We start from the raw sequence: 21,829 nt of genomic DNA, 5'->3' as shown, positions 1-21,829 counted from the left end.
TTGCGTAGGAAGAGCATCTCTTTCAGCTTCTTTTCCCAGCTGGGTCCACTTTTTTGACCCAGGATATAAATGCAGTTATGAATTCATGTCAAGAAGATCTAGCAAAAAATAATTATTAAAACATCAGATTTCTGTGTGGAATTTTCAGAACAAAAAAGTCTGGAGTTTGTTTTTAATTATTATTATTATTATATTTTTAATTATTTTATTATTTTCTCGGCCACAAGGGCACATTTCTGGCTCTTGTTTAACTTGTCGTCCACCAGAACCCCCAGGTCCTTCTCCACAGAACTACTTTCCAGCAGGTCAGCTCCCAGCCTTTACTGGTTTATGGAGTTATTCCTCCCCAAATGCAGAACCCTGCACTTGCCTTTGTTGAATTTCAAGAAGTTCCTCTCTTCTCATCTCTCCAGCTTGTTGACATTCTTCTGAATGGCAGCACAGTACTCTGGGGTATCAGCCACTTCTCCCAGTTTTGTATCATCAGCAAACTTGCTGAGGAGGTATTCTATCCTTTCATCCAAGTCATTAATGAATAAATTAAGCAATATTGGACCCAGTATTGAACCCTGCGGGGCACTGCTTTCTACAGGCCTCCAGCTAGACTCTGTGTCACTGATCACAACCCTCTGAGACCTACCATTCAGCCAGTTCTCAATCCACCTCACCCTCCACTCACTCAGCCCACGCTTCTGAGTTTGCCTGTGAGGATAGCATGGGAGACATTTCAAAAGCCTTGCTGAAGTCCAGGTAGACAACATCAACTGCTCTCCCCTCATGTATCCAGCCAGTCATTCCCCTATAGAAGGCAGTCAAGTTGGTTAAGCATGATTTCCCTTTGGTGAATCCATGCTGACCACTCCTGATCACCTCGACTTCCATATGCTTACAGAAGTCCTCCAGAATGACTGTCCCATTACCTTGCCAGGCACTGAGGTGAAGCTGACTGGCCTGTAGTTCCCTGGGTCCTCCTTCTTGCCCTTTTTGAAGACTGGGGTGACATTAGCTTTCTTCCAGTCCTCAGGTATCTCTCCTGATTTCTATGAACTTTCAAAGATGATTGAGTGGCCTAGCAACTCCCTCAAAGCTCATGGATGTATCCCAGCAGGACCCATGGACTTGTGGATGTCACATTTGCCTAAATGATCCTCCTCAATCAAGGAAAAATTTTGCTTTCTCCGTACTTTCTCTTTGCTCTCATGGGTTTGTGATTCCTGAGGGCTGGTCTTGGCAGTGAAGACTGAAGCATTCAGTATCTCTGCTTTCACTCTGTCCTCTGTCACCAGTTTTCTGGCCCCATTCAGTAGCAGGCCAACATATTCCCTAGTTTTTCTTTTGTCATTGATGTATTTGAAGAAGGCCTTGTTGTCCTTGACATCCCTAGCCAGATTTAATTCCAAATTGGCCTTACTTGTCACATTTCTGCATGCTCTGACAACATCCTTATATTCATCGCAAGTGGCTTGTTTCTGCTTCCACATCTTGTACACCTCCTGCTTATGTATGAGTTTGTCAGGAGTTCCTTGTTCATCTATGCAGGTCTTCTGCCCCATCTGCTCTATTTCTTGCTCATAGGAATGCACTTCTTGAGCCTGGAGTAAGTGATCCTTGAATATTAACAATCTATCTTGTATTCCTTCTAGGGCCTGATCCCATGGGATTCTTCCAAGATCCCTGAAAAGGCCAAAGTTAACTCTCCTGAAGTCCACGATTGCAATCTTATTGCACTGCTTCCTCCTTGCAGGATCCTGAAATACAGGATCTCATGGTCACTGCAGCCAAGGATGCCCCCAACCTTCACATCTCCAACCAGTCCTTCATTGTTTGTTAGTACGAGGTCCATCAGAACGCCTTTCCTCACTGGCTGCTCCATCATGCGTCAGAAAGTTATCAGTGCTTTCCAGGAACCTCCGGTATTGTTTGTGCCTTACTGTTATTCCCCCAGCAGATGTCAGGGTGGTTGAAATCCCCCATGAGAGCCAGGGACTGTGATCTTGAGGCTGCTTTTAGCTGTCTGTAAGAGGCCTCAGCTACTTCCTCCTCCTGATCAGGTGGCCTGTAGCAAACACCCACAATAGTGTCCCCATTGTTAGTCTGTCATTTAACCCTTACCTATAAGCTCTTGACTTGCTCAACAACCACCCGGAGGCAGAGCTCCATACGTTCTAGATGGTCTTTCACCCAAATGGCAACTCCAGTAAGAAACACCTAACCTTAGATAGCTCAAGTTGGGTAATGCTTCCCTTAGCCTAGGGATCAACAGAATTTATTTAGCAGTCTATGCTATGAATTAGCTCAAAATGTGTTGGCTGAGCTATCCCACGCTAATACTAACCTGCAACCAACCATAATGCATGCCTCACACCCTGCACCAGTAGGATACAAGTTGGATATTTTTTCAAAAGAACTGGGTTTATAATTCTATCCACTTTTCCAGAATTTGCAAGGAGAAGATATTAACAGTTTATGCTAAATATTTTACCTTTAGGAATTTGCTTTTTTCTATCTCCTTTTGGTAGGGCAGGGAGCTGCCAGTTTTGCTTCTCCTTACAGCCTTTCTCAGTGTACAACATAAGGTCCATAAATATGTCCAGAGATCGGGCATATATGTCTTTACTTGCTGATAATATGCATTCCTGTTCACAAGGGTTAACTCCCTCCCCACACACACTCCACACCCAGTTAGTTAGAATACCACGTGATATCACGTCCATTTATTTTGCTGAAAATTTGCTTTCAGCTTAGCTGGGACATGACAAGGAACAGGGATCTTGCCACAGCCAATACTAAATCCCTGTCACATTAAGTTGTCCTCAGTGCTTGTCATATATATAGGAATTTTGTAGTTCAATTTACAAGTCTGAGTTATTTTAATTCTATTTTATCCAAGTACAAGGTGGGTTTTCAAAACCTTATTTTTTTCTCTTATCAGTTACACTGAAACTGCCATAAAGTTTTTTAGTGCTTTATCATGCTCATACTATTACAGCTAAATCAATTTCTGTGCCTCAATAATCACAGCATGGACTAATGACTTCCATTTACTGTGCCAGCCATATTGCACAAAAGGTATTGATATATTTAAAATAAATAAATAAACAAATACAATAACATTTAGTAATTCACTGAAAATAACATCACTTTTCTAAATAAGGATGATTTGCATTATCCCGTGATGGCCTGCAGCAGTGAGTGGATATGTTGCACTCTTTCCAGGTAACTTTTCTGATATTTAATTTGTTTTACCTTTGTGCAGATTAAGCCTATAATGACCCATTCTATAAAATGTGGATACAGAGAATATTTTATTTCTTTACTGTACCTTCTGTTTTCTTTTTTAAACACCCTTTTTGCTTCAGACTTCCTTACGGGGTATATTTCCTAATTTTATGAAGGTTCTTATTTCCTTCTGCACATTCTTTACCACTTCTCAGTATAACAGAGGACAAATTAACATTACTTGTATTCTGTGCCCTTTTTGATGCAACTGAGTGTGATATTGACTTCTTCACACCAACGTGGTATTGTCTAGCCATTTTCTGTTGGTCTTGTTTAAATTGTCCATGCAAAATTGTTGCCTTAACCATATTCAATTTCAATTTATACTTGATTATATCTGTTCATTTATAACCTTGTACTCCTTACTGAACAATTTTATTTTTTACAGAAATCATTTATCTTGTTTGCCAAGATCATCCTGAATTCTATTTGTGTCCTGCAACAGTTTTGTGATCCCCTCAGTTTTATGTTTACAGATCTAACATGCCCTCTCTCTATTTCATCTTAAATGTCATGAATGAATATATTGATTGGGATACACCCTTACAGAATTGCTCATTTCATCCTTCTGTTTGATTCACTCATCATGTTTTACAGAGGACTGTTGGCAACTTCTATGATTGTGTTTTCTTCTTAGACCATATTTTGATTGACAGGTTCTGAAATCTTAAAAAACTCAAGCTGTATGATATGCTTTGCCCCAACCTACGTAGCTTGCTGTCTGGTGATGAATGAAAATTATATTGTTATGACAAGATTTGTTCTTGATAAATCCAGGTAGGCTGCTACTCATACTCAGGTTTTCTTCTCGGTGCTTATAAGGAGTATGTTTGATTACTTTCTTCAGAATCCTTCCTGCTGTGATAAAAGTATGGATTTATTTTATTGAAAAAGAGGAGTAGAGAATGGAAAGAAAATATTGCAAAATGAATTGATGACAGTTTCCAGATGGAATCAGAGAAAAAGATATTTGAGTTGATAGATTTGGGACATGCATTTGTTGGGTGTGACTGATGAGAAAGCCTTCAGCACTTTATCTCTCCTTTTTTTTTTTTCTTTTTCTATTTTTTCTCCTCCCTGTATGTCTGGGAGCTGATCCAAAATACAGCCTGTACATAAAAATGGTCATTTTCAATTAATGTTTTCCTGTGAGCATTATTAGTGGATGGATATGTCCTTCCTGCAGTCAATGTCAATATCTTGTGCAACGGTGGGAAATGACTTGAAAATAGATACACAATAAGTGACTGTCAGGATAGTTTGAGCTTGTTTCCAGCTCTGCAACTCTTACCTGCTCTCTCACTGCATATCTTTTTGAAACAAGACAAAGAAGAGTTTCTCAAGTAGGAATTCTGGACATTCCTTGAGTGTTCATAATGAAAAATGACAAGCAAATAATTTTGTTTTCACTCAAGAACAGTGAAAGAAGAAGATGGAAATGGTTTGGAAAAAAAATATGATCTGAGGAAGAAAAAAGATCTTATTATGGAAATGATTAAAGGAGAACTCAAATTATTTCTGTCACATCATAATAAAACTCATATAAGTCTCTCACAAAGTTATCATTATGAAAAAAACAAATATCAAAACTTCCTGAATATTCAGAAGTAAACGTGGTTGGGTCCTTCTCAACAGAATTTTCTTAAATGCATGCACAGATTATTTTCTGAAACGCAAAATGGTTTGTAAAGGCAAAATCATTTTAACTATGTTTATGTTTGATATTCTCTTTTCTGAGGTCCTGTGTTTCTGCTTCGGTTAGAAAAATTAGGTTGATGTGGCAAAGTTTTGGTAACAGGGGTGCTGCAGGGATGTCTTCTGTGAGAAGAGTCCAGAGGCTGCCCCATGTTAGATAAGAGTCAGCTCCATCCAGCTCTGAAAGGTACTTGGCCAAAGCTGACTAATGCTAGTTGCACATCTGTGAGAGCATATTTAAGAAAGGGGAAAACAGCGGCTGGGAGAGGAGGGAGAAAATGTAGGGAGAAAAAATTCTGAAGACACCACAATCAATGCAGAAGGAGGGCAGGAGGTGCTCCAGGCGCCAGAGCAGAAGTTCCCCTGCAGCCTGTGGAGAGGCCCCTGGTGGAGCAGGCTGTCCCCCTGCAGCCCATGGAGTACCACGGTGGAGCAGATCTCCACACTGCAGCCTGTAGAGAAGCCCACGGTGGAGCAAGAGGCCTGGTGGTAGCTGCTGCCCATGATGGACCAATGTTGGAGCAGCTCAGTACTGATGGATGGACACCAAGGTACAGATCCATATTGTAGCTGTTCTTGAAGAACTTCTGTCCATGGGAAGTCCATATAGCTTCAGTTCGAGAAGTACTACATCTTGTAGGAGAGACTCCAGTTTGGAACGGGGGAAGAAAGCAAAGATATAGGAGCAGCAGATAACAAAGCATTATGTCTAAGCACAACTCCCCTTCCCCATTTCCCTGCACTGCTCAGCAGGAAGAGATAGAGTGTTGATGTGGGATGAGGGTGAGCATGAGGTGAGCAGGTGTTTTAAATTTGCTTTTAGTTTCTCATTGGTCTAGTCTGTTAGTAATAGGAAACAAATTACTCTCCCTAAGCTGAGTCTGCTTAGCTTGTGACAGTAATTGGTGAGACATCTCCTTATTCTTATCTCAGTCTTTGAGACCCTTTTCACTGTATCTTCTCCCCCAGTTCCTCTGAGGAGAGGGAGTGAGAGAGGTGTGTATTGTAGGTTAGGTAGCCATCAGGATGAATCATAGAATCATTAGGGTTGGAAAAGACCTCCAAGATCATATGGTCCAACTGTCCCCCAACGACCAATGTCACCCACTAAACCATGTCCCTAAGCACCACGTCCAACCTCTCCTTGAACACCCCCAGGGACGGTGAATCCACCACCTCCCCGGACAACCCATTCCAATGCCTGACTGCTCTTTCTGAGAAGAAATGTCTCCTCATTTCCAAACTGAACCTCCCCTGGAGCAACTTGAGGCCATTCCCTCTAGTCCTATCACTGGTTACCTGTGAGAAGAGGCCGACCCCCAACTCCCCACACCTTCCTTTCAGGTAGTTGTAGAGAGCAATAACGTCTCCCCTGAGCCTGCTCTTCTCCAGACCAAACACCCCCAGTGCCCTCAGCTGCTCCTCACAGGACTTGTGCTCCAGGCCCTTCACCAGCTTTGTAGCCCTTCTCTGGACATGCTTCAGGACCTCGATGTCCTTCCTGTAGTGAGGGGCCCAAAACTGAACACAGTACTCGAGGTGTGGCCTCAGCAGAGCAGAGTACAGGAGGATGATCACCTCCCTGGTCCTGCTGGCTGCACTATTCCTGATACAAGCCAGGATGCTGTTGGCATTGGCCATCTGGGAACACTTCTAGCCTGTCTTCAGGTAAGCATCAACCAACACCCCCAGATCCTTTTCCTCTGCACAGCTTTTCAGTCACTCTTCCCCAAGCCTGTAGCACTGCATGGGGTTGTTGTGATCAAAGTGCAGGACCTGGCACTTAGCCGTGTTGAACCTCATCCCATTGACCTCTGCCCATTGATCCAACCTGTCCAGGTCCCTCTGCAGGCTCTTCCTACTCTCTAGCAGATCAAAACCACCACAGAAGAAAAGCTCTTGCTCTTCCCTAGTTTTTGCCTTCTCCCAGGCTGGCTCCAAGACTCAGTGGGGGAGGCAGAAGGAAACTGACTTGCTTCTCCAGGGAGGTCTTGAAAAAAATGGTAGAAAATGAGTTCTAACAGTCTGAAATGGATCCTTTGTTTATTTCCTGAGCTTCACAGGTCTAGAAACAGAAAAGGTGTCCTGCTGGCTATGGAATGAGAGAGATGGTTTTTAAAAAGGTGTTTTTGAAAAAAGAGGAATAATAGATTTGTGGCATCTCTAGAAATCAACAAACTGCTTAGGAGATAAAAGTGTTTCAGAGGGAAGGGCAGGAATTAGCTAAACTTCTTTACAGCTGATTGCAATTACTTAGCATTATAAATTAATTTGAGATATCTTCACAGCTGGGAAGTAAACTTCACATCTAAGAAAATTAAAAAGGTTATACACTCAAAGAATAAATTGGGAATCAGACAAATTTGCAGAACACTTAAGGAAAAAATGTTCTGTGTATTTTCAAAATATTATGACAAATGAATGCAAAAGAGTACGGCAGAGAAAAACCCCCATAAACCATGGAGAGGATTTAGAGAAATATTATAGTGAGCAGTTTCATAACCATGTTATTTCTGGTATGTTGCTCAGTTAGTGGTTTGTTATTTAGCGGCAGCTCTAACTTTCCAACCATCAAACTATAAGTTTTCCAACTTTGACAGATGAAGAACAAGACTTGTTTGTGTGTGACAGAGGAGACTGAAGCTTATGCAGCCATGCTGGCATGGAAAAACTGAACTTTCTTTGAGAGGTAAAGGATTGGCAACTGCATTTTGTTAATGATAACTTCATCCATGTTCAGTTCCTTAATGATGGATGCTTTAAGATCCTCCCCTTCTGCTCTGCTCTCATGAGACCCCACCCACAGTACTGTGTATGGCTCTGGGGCCCCCAGCACAACAAGGATGTGGAAGTATTAGAGTGAGTCCAGAGGAGGGCCACGAGTATGATCAAAGGGCTAGAGCACCTCTTCTATGAAGACCAGCTGAGGGCCTTGGGGTTGTTTAGCTTGGAGAAGAGAAGGCTCCAGGGATACCATATGGTGGCCTTTCAGTACCTAAAGGGGGCCTACAGGAAAGCCAGGGAGGGACTCTTTGTCAGGGGGTGTACTGATAGGACGAGGAATGGCTTAAACTAAAACAGGGTAGATTTATATTAGATATTTGGAAGAAGTTCTTCACAATGTGGGTGTTGAGGCACTGGAATAGGTTGCCCAGAGAAGCTGTGGATGCTCCATTCCTCAAGGTGTTCAAGGCCAAGTTGGATGGGGCTTTGGGCAACCTGTTCTAATGGAAGGTTTCCCTGCCCATGGCAGGGGGTGTGGAACTAGATGATCTTTAAGGTCCCTTTCAACAAACCATTCTATGATTCTAATTCTGCGATGCTCTAAGATGTAAAAAGTTTTTTTGTTTGTTTGTGTGTTTGTTTAAGAAAATATATTTTTACTCTATTAAGTACATGGTAGTTACAGAGAACTAATAAGCAGAGATTTAAATTAACAGGAAAGAGAAATTTCAACTGGCCAGCCAGCTTACTTGTGCTTATAGGTGATGTCACAAGGCTGGTAGCAAATAAAAGAGTGTCAGAATTTTTTCAATTTTCTGTAAATTTTCAACTACACCTGGGCCAGTACATAACATGAAATACAAGGTTTTGGTGGTGAATATTTCAGGTTTCCCTTTTTCCTGCAGAAGGCTTAACACATGGTGACAAGCCTGAGGACTTTGATAATATTTTGGTACCAGCCTCTACTAGCTTAATTTGAAGGAGAAATAATTTTGCCTCCTGCCAGTCCAGGGTGAAGATGTGGAAGATATGGATCTTGACACTGGCATGATGTGCAATTAAAAGACTTCTATCCGTACAATATGTGACGTGAATCTTCCATCCAGAAAGTGGTTGGTAAATTGACAGGGTAAATTGGTAGTCATCTAAGAAAAATACGCCTCTGTAATCATGTTAATGGACTCTGTCAGACACCCCACTGTGATTTTTGAATTTGTTGTGCTGTTCCAGCCGAATGTTAACAGGAAAGAATATTAGAAGTAATAAATTCCCGCAAATTTCCTGAAAATGCTCTGGAGGTGGATGACTGAGGTCTTAAGAAAATTCTGGAGTGTCAGCTCAACTATACTAATACCAGAAAAATCATACACACACCTACCAAAGAATATATATATATATAATGAGAGCACCAACTTCTTAAAAAGCTTTTATGAGCATTCATAATTAATTAAAAACAAAGGTAATTCTATCATGATGCACATGGTGATGTGAAAATCAGATTTCATAAATTTCACTTGTAGAACAATTTGACAAAAGATGCCCTGTGACGAGAGCTGATGATGATGGAGTGTTGAAGGCTACACATGAGCAAGCTCCTCAACAATAGCATGTTTCTGTGGTTATTGTTGTTGTTGTTGTTTGCTTTGTTTTGTTTCTTTGATTTTATATTTTCATATTGTTTTCCCATGGTTGAAGACTTGGAAAGCCATTCATTTTAAAGACCAATTTGATGATTGCATGGCTGACTCTCAAAGACAGTCACTTTGAAACAGTCCCTCAAATGCTACTTTTCCTTGCATATAACTAATTTAGAAGGTATCTCCACAGACAAGTTCCGAGCAAATGCACTTCAGCACATGGCTCACAGATGAGGAAGAACTCTTTAGAAATGTTCTTTGAAAAACAATTTCAGCAAACCATTTTGCAGCATTGGATTGGAAGATTGCATCCATGAGGATTTGCTGTGCCTTTGAAAAAAATGTTTCTTCCAAGGATAGGTCTCTCTAGTAGTCCTGTTCCTAGAATCTTTCCTGGGCTTCTTCATTGGCTATTGTCAGAGCAAGGATATGTGGTAGATGGACCTACAGGACGGGATTTATCTCCAGTTGAAAACACTTAATTATAGTGTCTACATATGAGTTAGGTTTTTGAGCTTCCATTAAACCCAGTGCAAATCTAGGACCCAGCTCACTTGTCCCCATGTAGGTGCAATTGCAGATATCTCTGTAGGTGTCCTGTCTGACTTCCACCTGCCACTCCAGACAGGCACTGGTCTCTCAGAGGTTCTGTGTTGTAATTTCCAGCCCCATATTAATCTCTGAGATGTCTCTAGAATGCCTCACATATCAGTTGGTAACAACTTGTGAGCCCCCGATTTGGGCCCCTGGTCAATTCAGTCAATAAGGTCTAGAGAACTATTTTTCATAGCTTAAGGTAAACACAGATTTGGACGGCAGGGTAGGTGGAGGCCAGTAAGGCTGTCCTGAGGCAGAAAACATCTCTTCACAAAGACACGGCTCTAGTACTACATTGCAGTCAGCTTCAGGAATCTGAATCATGAGCTGGACATCCCAGCCCTTACATAAATATACCTGTATACATATTGCTTATATATAATGCATATCTTAGTCTATCTCATCATGGACAAGACCATTAATTGTCCTCTGAGAAGCTGCTCTAGTCAGAAGAGACAGTGGATTATTTACATTGCTTCTTGAATGTTTATGTATTTGTTAACTTCAAAAGTTGACTTGCACAGCCAAATGAAAAGTAATTGGCTGTGTGCATTTCTAGACCTTACCTCAGTCAAAGAAGGTTTTGTTTGTTGAGCCTCTCAGTTTTTTTTTTAATAGATTTATAAGACTGGTGTCAAAGCTGGGTTTTTAGATTGTTTTCAAGCATCAAAAGTATCAGAATCTTTAGTCAAAACTGTCTGCATAGCTGTTGAGTTAACAGGAAGTAAAGGCAGGCAGGTTTGGCAAATGGATTCCAGGCATGAGGGTTTAGGAAAATGACAGTACAGGGTCTAATAACTGTAGAAGGCAGCGATTTTGGAATTTTTTTTTTGTTTGTTTTTTTGTTTGTTTTATATTTGTATGCTGTCCCTATTCTGATAGTAAACTTGGGTGAGTGTCATAAAATGGCAGTCAACAAATATAAAAAGAAGGGAAAGGAAGACAGCATTGAATATGGGAACTGTTGAGAAGAAATATGACTTTTCTACAGATCTCATTTTTGCATAAATCCTTTAGAGATTTTGATTTATTTTAAATTTTCTAAAGATTTTAATATATTTTAGATTTTCAATTGTTTATGGCTAATCTTCACGCATCTCCTTGCAGTAGAAAAGTGCTTTTATTTGCAGGATAAGTTAAAATCAAGAAGTGTGAAAAAGCAAGTGAATAATGACAGAAAATAATTTAATCATTCCAAACTGATAACATTTAGAGTTTGGGTAGAAGTTTAGTTCACCAATTGTCTTTGAACTAAATGTATATTTGTCATCATCATTTTTTTTTTAATTCTGCAAACTGCTAAAATGGAGGATTAGATTATACTTGGTTTAAATTACCATTGATACTGCTACCCGCCAATAATCTAGTCTTAAGGATCCTGCAATATGTATATTGCCAATAACAAAATGGCTCATCATTTTGTACAGTTCAAGAAACTATCACATTCCCCCCATATTTTGGCATGTTTATTTTTTGTTTGTTTGTTTTTTAGTTTGTTTGTTTGACAGTGCTTCACATTTGGAATTTATGATTTAGCATTTGTTACCAGGTGATGGGTACATATTGTAGAATATTGAAGTTGCCAACAGCTCTATTTGATGGCACCAATATCAGCTTCTGAAGTCTTTCTTTAGTGATTGTCACTTTTTTTTTTTCTATACAGCCACCTCCTCTACCGCTGATGCATATAAACATAGAAAATGTGAGTTTATTGCCAAGATGTAATGTCACTTGTGGCTTATTTTTTTAATTATTATTATTTTTTGAACTTGAAAACAGTTCTCTCTAAAAAAGAATCAAAGAACATTACTTTTCTAAATCCATATCTCCATCTCTTGTGCAATTAGTCATTTACGCCTTTATGGTACATTTCTCCTTAAGAGTTACATGTTTTTTATTCATGTGCCCAAAATGTTGTATTAAAGACTGAATATGTGGATAGGCTTCTATATCAATTTCATTAATAAACTGATTTATACTTTACACAGCCTCTCCCATTCATCTCTGTCTATCAATATTTTAAAACCTGCCAGAGAATTTCAATTAATAAGATGCCACTGGAAAAAAAAATAATAAAAAAAATAAAAAAAACACTCATCTACCCACTTAGAGCGGGAAGATTCAACTTTGTGTCCTCACATTCCACTTCAAGCCTATGTACTTGAAGTCTTACAGAATAGCTTTTCTTGCCTCCTCCATACTCCTTACTAGCTAGACTGTCATTAATCAGAACATTCAGAAAGGCACTTAGTTCATGAACTTTTGTGGGAGACATTTTCAAAACAAAAGGGATGCTTTAATCTCAATAGATGAAGAGCATTACACAAGTGACTGTGACTGATATTTTCCAAAGTTACTGGAGAAACATAAGAAAAACTACAAGGCATCATGCAGTACTCATAAAATCTTTCTCTTTCTGCCCCAGCTTCATCAAAATAAGTCCCAGTTCTGTAATTAGGTGAAAATCTGAAATAACCTTTTAAAATATCAGATCCAACATCTTTGTGGTTAAAGTCCATTGCAGGTAAGCTAGGCCTACAACCTGTACATATTTACTTGGTCCTCTCCATCATGACCTGCACTTTTACTATGAGGAGGTACAACCCCCAAACACCACCAGGTTGTGGGGCAACACAGAGCTGGGACAATGATATCATCTCATTTGGCCTGAAAGGAAAATAATGGACTGAAGCTAACTGAATAATCTGGGTCTACTAAGAGTCTACTAAGTGGGAGATGAGGCCACATGTGGGGAATTTCTCAGGAGCCAAGAGCTCTGTCAGCCCCAGAAGCTATTAAAGAAGTGTCAAATCTAGGCTGCTACCATCTCAATCAAGGAAAATGACTCTTAAGGCTCTGTGCTGCTTTCATGCTATTTCCTGATTTTTCACCTTTAGACTTTTTATCTGTTTTTGGGATGCTGCCAGACTGAAGGCACTTTGCCTGAAAAGCTGCCTAGCTTTGCTATTTGTGTCCTTGCCCAGACAGTTTAAGTGAGTGCCTGAACATCCAAGTAGCACAATGCCTCAGTGGTTTAGATACTATACTGTGCAACACTCTTTACACATGCATTCATGGGACCAGTCCTCTCCCTAGCTGTTCTCCCACATGCTTGCATTCCTCCCCAAACTAGATGGCAACATTGCTAAAAACAAACAAAATAAAACAACAAAACAACAACAACAAAAAACAAATGTTGAACATATGATCAGTCTTGTTTTATTCTAATCAGAATTGCATGCAATAGAGTCAAGTGAAACACAACTTTTTTTGTCAACACCTCCTCTTCTCTTCTGCCTTCCCCTGCTCCAAATAATAATCAATCAGCTAAAGACATCAAGATTTATAAAATATAACTTTAGCTTGTGACAGCACAATAATGTCCCTTCAACCCACCTCATAAAAAGTCCTGGGACAGCCAGCTGATCCTCTGGCACAACTCTTCCTGTCCAGGAGTACACGCTGGTTGCTAATACACATAAATGCCAGAGCAAGCTCTGATGTGCTGCTCTGCCTGTCATCCAGAGCAAGGAGTTTTCCAGACCCTGCTGTAGCTGTCTTCTAGCTCTTTCAACACCCAAATGTGGGACGATGGATTAGGGCCTCCCAGAGTGAAGGTGTTGCCACACCATGCTCTGGGACCCAGAATTCCAATGTGTCCTGGATCCTCTTGTTCACACATAGATAAAATATCCATGTCAAGCATTGTGCATGTGGCATACAGCACCATTAATATATGTTTGGCTGAGTTAGATGGCTGGATTCACATCTAGTAAGAAAAGTATCAGAGCTGTCATCTTCTTGAATACTTATCTCACCTATCTCTGCCAGATGCTACATCTGTGTAAAATAAAAACATACAGTCAAGATTGCTGTCCTAACCCCCATCACCAAACTTTAATCCCTTTAATTTCAGTCCTTTCGCTTAGTCATAAAGGCTAAAACATACTATCCCTTTTATTCGGCTGCTCAGAAGTATGCCCGTTGTAGTCTACCATGCCTGGAGAAGCTACTTGAAGAGGTCCTTAAAAACCAAGGAAGAAGCATTGCTCACGAGTCTACCTGGAGAGAAAATGGTAGCTATCCTTATACTTTTCCTGAGGGAGTCTCAGAACACTGTAGTGAAATCAGAAACTTGAACAGAGAGCTCTGAGTGCAACCTAAATGATAGCTAACCAGGTTAGTAGAAGGCATAGAAAGAAGTGGGGTCGTGGAAGAGGATTCTGTAAAGTGAATATATGTTACTTTGGGGTGGTTGGGTGGACATTTCCAGGTCCACTATAGCCAAGTGGCATTGACAAGCCCTGCTGCAATCATCTTCATCTTCACTAACTTGTAGTCTTGAAAGGGCAAGAAAAAATTATAAAGGTGTTGAGATGCTAATTCAGGTATCAGTATCTTCTACCACTTCCTAAACACATGCCAGACTCTTACCTTGTCTCTGGCACCAATATGCAATAGGCTCTTCATCAAGACACATGCCGAGTGTATTTAACTCATTCTGTAGATATGAAGTTTTTGAGGTTTGAGTTTTGTTTTTTCTAATTAATTATTTTTTCCCCCTTTTGTAAATGAAATGCACATCTCACAACATTTTTGCAAAGGTGGAATTAATTGAAGCAATTCTGACAAGCATTTCCTAATCTAGGGCTTCAGAAAGTATGTACACAAAAGATAAGAAAAATTTAGTATCATGTACCATGAGAGGACACCATGTAAATGAAGAGGTGATGTATGAGGAACTAATGTACAAGGAAAAAAATCCTCCTATTAATAGAGAAACAGAACAGTGGACAGGAGACAGCGATATGTCTCACTGAAGACACGAGCATCACTGCTGAGGACAATGCAAGAGTGATGTTTGATCAGTGCATCCAGCCACCCACACAACAAGCAATCTGCTGTATAGTAGATGTACTACCCAGGCTGCTTTGCTGGCTACTAAAATTTCAGTTCCAAACGGACTGAAAAAGTGCTGCAGAGGTCAGAAACTCACACCCTCCAACTTCCTTGCCACAACCCTCCCTCTGTGCCCAGCAACATTTTCATGTTAATCGATTTCCACACCATGGAATGAGTGAGCCAGCAACATGCCACTGTGATCACTTCTTTCCCTGTCCTGAAGTACTCCTTCCACTAGCAATCCCCTTAAGTTTGTGAATGCTAGTCTGGCATTAGCCTGGTGTTTTTTTCAGACACCTGCAGAAAGCTATCTCCAGGGTGTCCACTTGTCAAAATACTGACAGTGTCACAAGATCATTTTCTAACAGTAAACAGGGAGGCACTACCATGTGCTTTTGCTAGCCAGACAATGCCTGTAAACACTGCACTTATGTTCCAGTGCCCTAAATCTAGACTGTCAGGTAATATGGTGCTACGTAGATTCAAGTTAAATAACTACAACTTCAGTTTCACTTCTGTGTTTTGTAGCATCCTTAGGAGGCTGCTATCATCTTCCCTGAATATAAATGCATATCTAGGCAGTCAGCCACCCAGGTAGAGACTGATGCCTGGGTTTGTCAACCAGCAGAGCATATTGTGGTTTAGATACAGATATTGTACTCTTTTTTTTTTTTTTTTTTTTTGTGCTTCCTAACCCGCATCCGATCTGTGGATGATGCTGTATGTGGTTTAATAATATAAAAATATTTCTGACAGATACTAATTTTTAAAGAACAGTGGTCTTTTTCCCTTCTTAATTTGGCATTTGACTATCAGGGTAAGCAACAAGTGTCTTGGCAGATAATTCAGGACATATGGCTTTGAAAAACTGATAATTTAAAAGTACTCGGGCAAGTTTCTTCAATTCATTCACCTTAAATTGTATTTTCTTTTACATGCTCTGTAGCAGCTGCTGCAGCTAAAATGTGTAGAAAATATAATGCAGTTGACAAATAACCTTTTCCTTAGTTATGTTGATGTATACCATAAAAACCTCACTCAAAAACTGAATAACAGTAGGAGTCAAATACAGTTCAAAGCTGTTAAATATACATGCCTCATTTGTAGTCACCAGATGGCACCAGATGTATCCATGTATTGATAATTAGCTTAAAACTACTATAACCTTTGTGGCCATTGAAATGCAAAGCACATCACTTATGGATATTAAGTAGCTCCCAATAGCTGAGTGGTCAGTAGACTGCAGAGCTTATATTAAGTTTTAACAAGATTTGATTTTTATTTTATTTTATTTATTTTTTTGAAGAAGGGAAACATTAAAGATGAAGATTCAGTGGCACTTCCAAATCTGAAGATAATGGTTGGAAAACTTTTACAAAAATGAAGGAATATACCATTATTTTAATTAAATGCATTTATTCTTGGTTATAATTAGGATCATTTCATTTCATTTTGGTTGGAAAAGACCTCTAAGATCATCAAGTCTAACCATTAATGTAGCACTGCCAAATCTACCACTAAACCATGTCCCTAAGCACCACATCTACATGTCTTTTGAATGCCTAAAAGGATTCAAAACTACTCCATACTCCAGGGACTCAACTACTTCCCTGGGCAGCCTGTTCCAATGCTTTACAACCCTTTCAGTGAAGAATTTTTTCCTAATATCCAGCTTAATCCTCCCTGGTGCAACTTGAGGCCATTTTTTCTTGTCCTATTTCTTGTTGCTTGGGAGAAAAGACTGACCCCCCACCTTGCTATAGCCTCTTTTAAGGTAACTGTAGAGCGCGATAAGGTCTCCCCTGAGCCTCCTTTTCTCTAGGCTAAATAACCCCAGTTCCCTCAACTGTTCCCTAGAAGACTTGTTCTCCAGACTCTTCACCACCTTTGTTGCCCTTCTCTGGACATACTCCAGGGCCTCACTGCCCAAAACTGAACAGAGTAGTCAAGGTGCTTCCTTGCCAGGGCCAAGTACAGGGGGACGATCACTTCCCTAATCCTGCTGGCCACACCATTTCTAATACAAGCTAGGATGCTGTTGGCCTTCTTGGACACCTGAGACACTGCTGGCTCAATATTCAATCAGCTAAATGCCAGTTGACTATCCCCTGATAGACAGTACTGCTGATAAATGGTGTCAGGTGGCCTGGTGAGCACTTCCACCAGCTCCTTCATTACCCTTGGTTGGCCCCATAGACTTGTGTAAATCTAAATAGTGTAGAAGGTCACTAACCATTTTGTCTTAGATTCTGAGGGCTTCATTCTGCTCCCTGTCCCAATCTAACAACTCAGGGGCCTGGGCACCCAGAGAATGACTGGTCCTACTACTAAAGACTGAGGCAAAGAATTAAAATCTCTTTACAGATTTTTCTTTTTTCTTTTTAAATATTTAAATGTTTTAAAGAATCAAAATTTGGAGAAAAATAATTCTTTCAAAAGACATTTCAACTGTCTTAAAGAATTGTAGCTTTCTGTTGACCACAAGCAAAATAAAAATTTTTTTTTTTTTGGCTTTCTGTTATTGCAAATAAAATCTTGAATTATGCATGAAAGCCTATGCTTAAAAATCCTTTAGTTTTACAAATATTATCACATTATTGCATGAAGATGAAGCTGAAATTAGCTATATCTCATATATAGGATATTATCTCATTAATATAAAACAGTGAAAGCTAATTGATTTAACTGTAAATCATAAGTCATGCTTATTAATATTGTTACTTTTTATTATATTATTCTTTGTATGCTTGTAACTTTCATCACCAATAAAGTATTTGGGAATCTAAACTCTTTCTTGAACTTGGCAATATTTAGCACACACATTTTTCTAATTCCCTGTTCATCTGTCTCCTCTGCAAATAACTTCTCTTCAAGGGGAACAAAAATAAAAAATAAAAAGGCAAGAGGGTGAAATCTTGACCTCACTGAATCAGTGGCAAAACCCCCACTAACATCAAGGGCTGGGATTTTACCACACATGACCAGATTTACACAAAGGAGAAAAAAAACAAAGATATCATGCTATTTAAAGTACAGAGTCTGAAAATGAATCATCATCTAAACAATATGGCAAATATTTACAAATTACAAAAGTAATCAAAGAAAAGTTTGAAATAGAGTTTTGAAAGGAACTTGATTCTCCAGGGAAAATGTAGCTTTCTTTCTGAATGCTGAACATATAAGTTTTAGTATATAATTCTAAGCATCCAGATTTTATATCTTTAGTCCGTTTTAATGAATTTTCAGCCAGAGTGCTGCTTTTGATTATGCTAAATATTCAGTATTATCTGCTTCAATGCAGCAAAATGCTTACTGCAGAAATGTAATCTATATCTGCATTCACTTCATCACGAACTGTTCCTAAAAATGAACCAATGTTATTATTTACATTTATGACACCCATAGAAGCTTAGTGGTTGGTGGGGTCCCCAGTGCAAACAAAGGTGTGAACATGCAAATAATCACAGCTTTTTTAAAGGTCATTTTTTGCAAGCACTAGCTTGCATGCAATATTTTCATTTACAATGGGCAGGCCTAGCCTTGTACAGACACAAATGGAGATGTTACTTTTCGAGTGATTCGTGATTATTCTTCATGCTTTACAGTAGCGGGCAGACCCTTAGCAAATGCTGTTGTGAAAAAAGAGTATTACTTAGCTTTTGTAAACACTTTGCCATGTTAAATGTGAGGAGGATGTTAAAACTGTTATCCCACGAGGAAAGACAGGAAGAGAAAAAGAAGCAGTACTCTTCATACCATCCAGTCTTGGAGTGTGGCACTGAAAAAATATTTTTAAGTTTGAGCCCAGAGTGCTAACCTCCACTTTGGACCAGTTTGTGCCTAATTTAACAGTGTAGTATGTACTCAACAGGTAAGCCTATCTTTTGTCTTCTATAGTATGCTGTAGCAGGGGCGACCTTATCGCACTCTACAGGTACCTTAAAGGAGGCTGTAGAGAGGTGGGGGTTGGTCTGTTCTCCCACGTGCCTGGTGACAGGACGAGGGGGAATGGGCGAAAGTTGCGACAGGGGAGTTTTAGGTTGGATGTTAGGAAGTACTTCTTTACCGAAAGGGTTGTTAGGCATTGGAATGGACTGCCCAGGGAAGTGGTTGAGTCACCATCCCTGGAGGTCTTTAAAAGACGTTTAGATGTAGAGCTTAGTGATATGGTTTAGTGGAGGATTTGTTAGTGTTAGGTCAGAGGTTGGACTAGATGGTCTTTGAGGTCTCTTCCAACCTAGATGATTCTGTGATTCTGTGAACTTCTACTATTTGTACTCAAGCACTGAGTCACTGTCCCCAGAGAGCAGAGCTCAGCGCCTGCCCCTCTGCTCCCCTCGTGAGGAAGCTGCAGGTCTCCATGAGGCCTCACCTCAGTCTCCTCTTCTCTGAGGGGACTGAGTCTCCTCAGTCTCTCTCTTCTTTTGGCTGAACAAACGAAATGACCTCAGCCGCTCCCCACGTCTCCCCCTTTAGACTCTTTGCCATCTTTGTTGTCCTCCTTTGGATACATTCTAATAGTTCATGTCCTTCTTATATTGTGGAGCCTGCACACACCAGCCCTGAAAATCTAAAGAATAGTTTGAAATCAAGAGCCTAGTACAAGGTAAATATGCAGGCTCTCTCTACAGTCCAAAAAGTGGTTTATGCTGTTTTAAGACATGTAATTTGGAAAGGCAGCATGAATTCCTCCACGGGTATCTCTATTTTTCTCCATTGGTAAGGGGATCCCAGGCAGCCAGATCAGAGATGAAACACAGCTTTGGATAGCTACTGCTCAGTGAAACAAACTGCTCTGCAAATGGCATCTTCCATTACAGAGGCTGGAGAATGACGACACAGGTGATTTAACTGACTTGGCATCGGGCTTTGCACTGAACCTTCTGAGTTCTGGTACTTCACATAGAGAAGTCCCATTTGTTGTATTCTTATCTGTACTGTCAGTGGAGAAATAATAAAGTAAGCCCAAAACAAGGTGAATCTAGTTCTCTTCCCCTTCTCTGACATAAATATGTTGTCATATAAAGGAGTTCTACTTTTACTGTCTAGAAGATAAGGCAGACACTCACATTTGTACAAAGACCTACTATATTTCTTTCTTTCCATAACAAAAAGATCATATAATTCATGTTATTTTATCAGCAAAAATTATACACTCACTTATCATCTGCAATTCTACCTATAGCAAGTACATAATACTGTAATTAAATTTTATTGTATGCATTATCTGAGAGATCTCTAATCACTTCAACTTATTATTCATTGAAATGCATTCATACAGTAACTGTAATATACAAAAAATGAAACAGAGGAAAATAGAACACAGCATTATAACTACTTATAAGGATTCTCCTCCTGAAATAGTCTTAAGAATATCAGAATTTACGGGTTATGTCATCATCCATAAATTGAAGACAGGGCTGAAGTTCTGATTAATTGGGTCATGTCTTCCAGTGAGCAGAGAGATGCCTCCATTACACGGAGGCATTAAAACCTCCACAGAATTTAAGAAATTCTTCACTCTGAAGGTGGTAAGGCAGTGGAACAGGTTGCCCAGAGAAGCTGTGGATGCCCCATCCCTGGAACTGTTCAAGGCCAGTTTGGATGGGGCTTTGAGCAACCTGGTCTAGTTGGAAGGGGTTTGGAACTAGGTGGTCTTTAAGGTCCCTTCCAACCCAAACCATTCTATGATTCTATGATTCAAGGGAATCTATGATTCAAAGGATTTCCGTAATTAATTCCAATAGACCATGTCTTAACAGTACTATTCTCTTTGGAATGATTTGCATCTTTGAATGAATAAGGATTTCCCACAAATATCTTTTATAACCAATGAAATGGCAGAATGGCCCAACAGCTGGAAAATAAGTCATTCCCTGGTGATACCTTCATATTAGCTGAAAGTCATTGCTTCTCATCTGTTCATTTCTTTTCCTTTCTCTTTAGATGAGACTTGACAAGCGACTGCATGAACATTATTTGCCTAATTCACAGAATCACAGAATCACAGAATGGTTGAGGTTGGAAGGGGCCTCTGGAGATCATCTGGTCCAACTCCCCTGCCAAGCATGGTCACCTAGAGCACATTGCACAGAGTGCATCTAGGTGCATTTTGAATATCTTCAAAGAAGGAGACTCCACAACCTCTCTGGGCAACCTGTTCCAGTGCTCTGTCACCCTTACAGCAAAGAAATGTTTCCTCATATTCAGCCAGAACTTCCTGTGTTTCAGTTTGTGCCCGTTGCCTCTTGCCTTGTTGCTGGGCACCACCGAAAAGAGTCTGGTCCCATCCTCTTGACACCATCCCTTCAGATACTTGCATACATTGATCAGATCCCCTCTCAGTCTGCTCTTCTCCAAGCTAAACAGGTCCAGCTCTCTCAGCCTCACTTCGTATGACAGATACTCCAGTCCCCAAATCATCTTAGTAGCCCTCCGCTGGACCTGCTCCAGGATCTCCATTGTATCATTGTCTATCTGTCCATGTCCCTCCTGTACTGTACAGCCTAGAACTTGGCACAGTACTCCAGGTGTGGCTTTACCAAGGCTGAGTAGAGGAGAAGAATCAGCTCCCTCAACCTTCTGGCAACACTCTTCTGAATACACCCCAGGATACCGTTGGCCTTCTTGGCCACAAGGGCACATTGCTGGCTCATGGTCAGCTTGCCGTCCACAAGGACTCCCAGGACCTTCTCCACAGAGCTGCTTTTCAGCAGGTCAGCTCCAAACCTGTATTGGTTCATGGGGTGATTCTGCCCCAGGTGCAGGACCCTGCATTTGCCTTCAGTGCAAATTCAGTGCAGACTAAAGCAAGTTTATGTAAACTCTTGCTGAAGTAGAAGCAAATGTGTTTTATTTGGCTTAGAAAACGAGGGAGTTATGTGGCAGTCTCGAGCAGTCTTAGCTCAATCTATGCTCAGAAGGTGGCAGTCAGTGGGGAGTTACTTTTTTAAACCATGTCAGCGTCTTCACAAGCAAAACCTAACAGTTTTATC

General features: G+C 40.2%; 1 protein-coding gene across 1 annotated transcript in view; it reads right to left on the bottom strand.

Annotated features, from left to right (window-relative positions):
* The window catches only part of TRPC4 (transient receptor potential cation channel subfamily C member 4), a 160,631-nt gene that overhangs the window by 74,157 nt on the left and 64,645 nt on the right, over window positions 1-21,829 (bottom strand). The gene's annotated exons all lie outside the window — the stretch shown is intronic.

This window comes from Anser anser (genome assembly GCF_964211835.1).
Source record: "Anser anser genome assembly, chromosome: 1".
NCBI lineage: Eukaryota > Metazoa > Chordata > Aves > Anseriformes > Anatidae > Anser > Anser anser.
This window is presented reverse-complemented; position numbering and strand designations above follow the sequence as displayed.